This window comes from Lepisma saccharinum, chromosome 8 (genome assembly GCF_977018435.1).
Source record: "Lepisma saccharinum chromosome 8, izLepSacc3.1, whole genome shotgun sequence".
NCBI classification, from domain to species: domain Eukaryota; kingdom Metazoa; phylum Arthropoda; class Insecta; order Zygentoma; family Lepismatidae; genus Lepisma; species Lepisma saccharinum.
Window position 1 is genome coordinate 12,074,503 of NC_139236.1, and position 7,920 is coordinate 12,082,422.

General features: G+C 41.4%; 1 pseudogene; it reads left to right on the plus strand.

Moving 5' to 3' along the window:
- Positions 1 to 2,041: 2,041 nt before the first annotated feature.
- Positions 2,042 to 7,630, plus strand: LOC145990860 (PH-interacting protein pseudogene; annotated as a pseudogene).
- Positions 7,631 to 7,920: the final 290 nt, after the last annotated feature.

The window sequence follows — 7,920 nt, forward strand, 5'->3', positions numbered from 1 at the left end:
ATGAAATACATAAGGATGAAGAACTTACGTTTTTTTTTGTGTTTTTTTGTGGTCGCTGGAGATAAAACTTTTTATTCAAAATACCAGTGAAGTGCCACCTTCGAAACATCCAATTACGTTAGTCATTCTCTTCAAGCGAAATCTCTCACTCAATATCTAGGAAGGATATAACGAACGAGTTGCACAAACCTGTGTGTCGCAACTACAAACGTTTAGCGGTGGTGACAAAAGGCATAGATGATTTGTGGCAATGTGACCTTGTCGAAATGAGTAGCGGTAATTTGAAGAATTTACATAAAATCTGCAAGGGCAACAAGTACCTCCTCACCGTCATAGATACATTTTCAAAATTTGAGTGGGGCTTTACCTCTAAAAACCAAAACGGTTACATGTGTAGTCGAAACATTCAAAACAATTTTCGATGAAAGTAGCAGACGACCTTGATTCCTTCAAACGGACAACGGCTAGGAATTTTACACTCCGTATTCCAGCATTTCTTTTGAAAACACAACATTCATCATTATTCAACTTTAAGTCACATAAAAGCCAGCATAGTGGAATGCTTCAACCGAACTTTGAAAAAAGGCATGTGGAAACGGTTCACGTTTCAGGGTAATTACAAATGGGTCGACATTATACCGGAACTCGTAAACGATTACTATCACACAGTTCACAGCACGATACGAATGAAACCCGTCGACGTTACTAAATCTAAAGAGCGCGTTTAATTTCTACTGTTTATTCTCCAAAGTACCGTCCTATGACCAAGAAACCTAAGTACAAATTAGGAGATCAGGTGAGGATCAGCAAATTCAAACGTACGTTCAAGAAGGGATTCACAAAGAAATTGGAGCACGGAACTTTTACCGTAGATCGAGTTCTACCCGGAAACCGTCAGACGTATATAATAAAGGTTATTGGCGATGAAATTTTGAAAGGAAGGTTTTACGAAGTGGAGCTCTCTAAAACTAAATAAACCGACACGTATCTCATCGAGTAAGTATCGCGCAGAAAAAATAACTAACTGTTGGCAAAATGGCTGGGACTTCTGGAGAAGAGTTAGATCAATGCAAACGAAGTGATTCTATGAGTACGTGGAACGTGGTGAAGCGTTTGCCAGGTTTTAAATGTCAAACTAAAAAAAAAAGAATGGTGAGTTGCTACCCGATAACATTCGTTGTCTTATCGTTGGTCCTTCTGCTTGTGGAAAAACTACGTTACTGGTGAACAACTTTCTCCTTGCACCGAATTGATTAGATGGGAAGAACAGACACTTGTATGCGTTCTCCAAAAGTTTGGAACAACCGAAATACCAGCAACTCATTAATTATTAATTTGTACGAGGGGCTAGACATAGCTATCTTCGAATCGGAAATCAAACCACTCGAAAGCTGCCACGAAAATTCTGTAGTGGTCCTCGGCGATGTAATTTTAGAAAATCAAAATGAAATTCGCAACTTTTTCACTCAAGGTCGTCACAGGAGAATGGATTGCTTTTACCAAGCTCAAACTTTTTCAATAATTCCAAAACAGTTACTACGCGACAACGCTAATTTTATTTGTTTGTTTCTTAAAGATCACATCAATCTCAAACATTTCTACGATGACTACGTGGGTAGAGATTTATACTACAATCAATTTTATAAATTCTGCTCTTCTTGTTGCAACAGTGACGATTTCGGATAAGCTACGATCGACATGACTCGAAAACCCAGCGACTTAAAGTACAGAAACAAAATCAAAAACTTTGTGAATGTTGCAAAGTCACACGACGTTTAAAATAACCTCTTATAAAAAAAATGACAAAACGAAAAATTGATGACAACTTGAAATTTCGCGATTACGTTGCAAAACGATTCAAAGGTTGGAAATCCAAGAATCGTGGATTGTACGAAGGTCAACCCATCATAGACGCCATAAGCGGTCTCGGTAAGGAGATTAAAAATGTCACAGAAAAGAACAAGGATCTGATAACGGAACTCGTACCTCTTGCCGCTCGAAATTATGAAGATTGTCCTCCAGCGGTGGCTCAGACAATGCAAGTCTATGAATACTAATGTTTGTTTTACTGGAGATGTCTCAGTGGAAATTGATTTGTTGTAAATAAATATGGATACCAGCAAAGCTCATCACCAAAGTACTGTTGCCTCAGAGTTGTATTTCCTGATCGCGAAGTTTTTGGCTGCCGGCCCCTGCATTCAAGCTGCAGAGGTGCTGAGGCGGGAACTAGAGAAAATCAAGATCTTGCCGAGAAGATTAGATTGGCTTGGAAATGAACATGAACAGACTTTTGAAGAATTGGAAAGAAAATATCCACACGTGTCTCCAAATCATTTAATGTTGATGTGTCAACGAATTGGACCAATCTTAGATAAGGAATTAAAACCCAGTGTCTCAGGAATACAGTCACTTCTTGGTGCAGGAAATCAGTCCCTACTTAGGACACAAGAGGATCTCAGGAAGCAAAGAAGGGGAATAGTTTATTATGCTGCTCGAAATAATGGTCAGCCATTGTTGAACTCGCCAGAGGAGGCACAACATAATTTAGTTCAAGTTCTTCAGGGTAGAGAATTCACTGGATCTCTTAGTAGGATTCAAATAGTCAATCCAAAATTCTACAACAAGTTACAGCTTTACTGTAGAACACTTGGTCACCTGTCAGCTGTTTACTGCCTATTGTTTGATCGTACTGGAAAGTATGTAATTACGGGTGCTGATGACCTTCTAGTCAAGATATGGAGTACGGATGACGGTCGCTTACTTGCCACATTACGGGGAGCATCTGCAGAAATCACAGACATTGCTGTGAGTTTAGAAAATACGCTACTAGCAGCTGGAAGCTGTGATAAAATTATCAGAGTATGGTGTTTGGAGACGACAGCCCCTATTGCTGTTCTGACAGGCCATACAGGAATGATTACAGCCGTTCATTTTTGTCCTTCATATCAAGGACATGAGGGATTCCTTGTATCTACAAGCACAGATGGGTCTGTGGCATTTTGGACATATGAACGACCTCATGCTACCAACAAAGTGAGCTTTCAACCAAAACCAATCCAGTTTCATGAAAGAATGAGGCCAGGTCAAGCACAAATGATCTGTGCCTCTTTTAGTCAAGGAGGAAACTTTTTAGCAGCAGGTAGTGCAGACCATCATGTAAGAGTGTACTTAATGCATGGAGAAGAAGGCCCCGAGAGAATTCTTGAGAAGGAGGCTCATTCTGATCGAGTAGACAGCATTCAGTGGGCTAACAAAGGTCTCCAGTTCATATCGGGAAGCAAAGATGGAACTGCCCATGTGTGGAGGTTTGAGAGACAAGAATGGAAATCACTTCAATTGACCATGACAACGAAACTACCCGGGGCCAACGATAAAAGTACTGAAAGCAAGGCAAAATTAAAAGTTTCCATGGTTGGTTGGGATTTAAGTGATGAGTGGGTTATCACTGCTGTTACAGATTTGACATTAAAAGTGTGGAATTCTCAGACAGGAAGCCTTCAACAAATTCTACGAGGCCATAAAGATGAAGTCTTTGTGTTAGAGAGCCACCCTTCTATCCAGCATCTCCTTTTAAGTGCTGGCCATGATGGGCAGATTATTATGTGGGATATTCTTGGTGGTACCATTGTTAAAACATTCCAAAACTTCATTGAAGGCCAAGGCAATGGAGCGGTGTTTGATGCTAAGTGGTCTCCTGATGGGACTATGGTAGCTGCAACAGATTCTCATGGTCACATTCTGATGTTTGGACTTGGATCAAATGAAAAATTTAGAAAATTGCCTTCAGAGTTGTTTTTCCATACTGATTATCGCCCACTGATCAGAGATGCTAATCAGTATGTGCTGGATGAACAGACTCAAACTGCTCCACACATCATGCCACCTCCATTCTTGGTTGACATTGATGGGAATCCATATCCTCCAAACCTGCAGAGGTTGGTTCCTGGGCGAGAGAATTGCCAGGAAGAGCAGCTTATTCCCAATATTGTTGTAGGAGCAGGAGGTGAACAAGAAGTGATAGAAGGCCTACCTGGAAATGAAGATGGAAGAGCTCAGCCAAGGTCTAACATCGATCAAATGATAGCTCAACTTGCTCTTCAGCACAGAGAACGAATCCAAAATGTGAATCGGTCACTATCCTTGGAACAAAATATTCAGCGCAATGAACGATATGGCCAGAGCTCACAATCTGGAAGACAAGGTATTAGGAACCGTGGAGATGTACCACGTGTGGGTATGCGAAGGAGTGGTGATGTTGAAGGCGTTAGGCAGTCAAGTGGTAATTGGCAGAGAGATAACAGTATTTGTTGGGGAAAGAGAGTTTTGATACACTGCTTCAATCTAGAAGTATTACGATCATTACATGAGAAGCGGATGGCTTTAGGAGACATAGAAATGGAGATTTATGAGAGGGAAAAGAGACGGCAGCGTGAAACTCCCATCTTGAACGTCACACCTGAAACTCGACCTGGAAGGAGGCACAGACAGTTACGCAACCAACAGCAGCATGGTTATGGTACAAGAGCTGCGAATGTCGACCACGAAAGGCACCTGGATAGTGAATTTGAGAATCCTGACAACCTTGATCTGTCGGGAAGTTCAGAGTCCAGTAGCAATGAGTCTAGTGCTGCTAATGGAGAGCTTGCTTCGTCTAGTAGCGACAGTGAAAGCTCTGAATATTCCGACTGGATAGCTGATGCAGGAGTTAACCTAGAACCACCTAAAAGAAGCAGGCGGCGCCCAGTGCGGAGAGTTCCAACTCCAGTTAGTGAAGATGACGACAATGAAGATGATGATGATGATGAAGAGGAAGAAGATAGAGAATCAGAAAATAAGCAAGAAAAGAAGAGAACTACAGTAAGAGAGAAGAAAATAGAGACAACCCAGGAAACGAAAGTCACAAAACCTGCATTAACAGAAGTCCCTGAGCTGTACCGTCCATCAGAATGGTTATCAGAAGTAATTCCACGTAAAGCTCCCTACTATCCTCAGATGGGTGACGAAGTTGTGTATTTCAGGCAGGGCCATCAGTTGTATTTTAATGCTGTGAGAAATAAACAAGTTTTTGAAGTCGGTCCAAGGAGTGAACCATGGTCTCGAAGGCATATTCGAGAACATGAACTTGTTAAAATCATTGGCATTAAATATGAAATCCGGCCACCCAGACTTTGTTGTTTGAAATTTGGTCTGATTGACCCAGGATCAAGAAAATATACAGGAGAAAGCTTCACTATAAAATACCATGATATGGCTGATGTGTTAGATTTCCTGGTATTGCGTCAAACATACGAGACAGCGGTTACAAGGAATTGGAGACCAGGTAACAGGTTCCGGTGCATGATAGATGACTGCTGGTGGATGGGAGTAATTGAATCGCAGGCTCCGTATGATATAGAATTCCCCGATTCCATGTTTCTTTGCTACACTGTAAGATGGGATAATGGGGAATATGAAAGAATGAGTCCTTGGCATTTGGAACCAATTAATGAAAATCGTTTGCCGGAGGAAGTTGGAGGAGGGGTTCAAGTTTTGCCAGAGGATATACAGGCTACTCTCTATCGCCCACGTGCTGACGAGTGGCCATATGGGGACAGGGACTCAGAATGTGAAAGGATCTCAGCCGGATTTGAGCAGGTCATGAGTTTAGCCATTGCCGAGCCTTTTGTTGCCCCCGTTGATCTCAATTTATACCCATCATATGCAATGGTTGTGGAGTACCCAATTGACCTTTCTACAATAAAGGCAAGACTGGACAACAGATTCTATCGTAGAGTTGCATCGGTTCAGTTTGATGTGAGGTACATAGCCACAAATGCTGAGAAATTCAATGAACCTGGAAGCCAAATAGTGAAACAAGCTAGGATTGTTTGTGATCTCTGTTTGAGGATTATTAAGGATAGACACTGTGTGGATGCAACAGCTGTGTACCATCAGTTAGTTGAGAATTACAAGTCATCCGAAAGTGACAATGAACCAGAAACCAGCAAGAGGAAAGTGGCAAGACCAAATGTGAGGCTGAAACCACAACCTGTTGACTCATCGTGTTGGAAGAGACAGTGCAGGGAATTGTTGGAAATGCTTTGGCAGTGCGAGGACTCTGAACCTTTCAGAGAGCCTGTTGATCGCATGGAACATCCGGATTATTATGAAGTCATTGACACTCCAATGGATTTACGGACAATTAAAGAAGATTTGCTGGGAGATAATTATTCTAGTCCTATAGATTTCTGTAAAGATATGAGGCTAATATTTCAAAACTCCAGGAACTATAACACCAATAAAAGATCAAGGATATATTCCATGACCATCAGGTTGTCTGCAATGTTTGAGGAGCACATGAAGAAAATATTATTTGATTGGAAAGCTGCCCGAAGAAAGGAAATCCTGGATAGATTGAAGGCAATGAAACAAAACAATACATCTCAAGTTAAATCTCTGGGAACATCTAGTCAAGCTAAATCAACAAGAGGTGTTAAAACATTGAAGACTGTTAATGGACCAAGTACATCAAAGGTGAAACCAGTAAGAGTAAATAATAATGAAAGTAGAGTGGAAGTTGTACCTCGAAGAAGGCAAGCAGCTTTAATATCATCTCAGAAAATACGATTAGGGAATTCACAAGTTGCCAATGGACATGTACCTTCAGTGCCAGTTCGCAGTACAAGAACTCGTGTAACTCGCTCAAGTTACCTTAAGAAATTACCAAAAAGAAAAGTACAAAGTAGTGGTGGTAGTAATAGTTCTAGAAGTAACAGTGTCAGCAGTAATAGAAGTAGCAGGAGCAATAGCAGTAGCAGCAGTGATAGTGACAGTGATAGTGAAGCTGGTTCTGCTGGTAGTAGCAATAGTTCAAGTGATAAAGCAAATGCTAGTGCCAGTAGCGATAAGCAGGGAAAGTACACAAGAGCTCACACCAAAGTATCAGCGTCTGAGCAAGTTGTTCGGCGATACAGGAGGGTTGAGGAGACAGATGAGGAATCCGAAGCATCCCATGGTGATAGTGAAATGGAGGATAGGACATCATCGCACAGTAGAAGAACTAGGCAGGCAGCAAGAGATAAACCTGCAAATGTCAGTGTACGAACTTCAGGGCGTGTTCCCAAGAGACGTAGGCTTTCAGAATCTGAGGAAAGTTACAATCCAACCGTGGAACCTGGACCAAGCCGAAAAAGAAGTTCCACAAGTATGCAGACTCGCAATCGTGGTAAACAGAAGATCAATTATCATGAAGATAGTGATTATGAACCAGAAGAAAGGGAAATAAATTTAAGAACTAGAGAAAAACGGAAGCATTATTCAGAGGAAAGTGACTTTGATGTGGATGATTCAGATGATAACAGGACTATCATAAGCATAAGCAGCAGGGGACGCATTCGAAAACTAACTGCTAGAGCGAAGGCTTTGTTAAGAGATTGACATATGTTTCGTTTATAATTTAATCAATTGAAATCGCATGATGGTACCACTTGTGTTCTTTTGTTAACATGAAATTTTTATCAATCCTGTTTTAAGGAATTTCTCATTGTAAATGGTACTGTTATACCTGAGTGTATAAAAAATTGTACAAATTAAAAAGAAATTATGTTCTCAGTCATTGCAAGAAACTTTAATTTATTACTATGATTTGATAATAAAAGAATTGTTAGTTGTGTAAAAAAAAAAAAAAAAAAAAAGTCGGTAACGCGTCTGACTACCATGCTCAAGGTCCCGGGTTCGATCCCCGGCCGGTTCAAATCCGGGAACTTTTCTAACGTAGGAAGCGGCCCCGGCGCCCACCCAGCGTCGAATAACATGGGTACCTGGGGGAAACCCTGCGGGGTAAAGGCGGTCAGGGGCGTGATGCTGATCACATTTCCCCCACTCACGACCGGATCAAGAAAGTGTGGGGTGTTACCCACACACCCCTATACGCCTTCATGG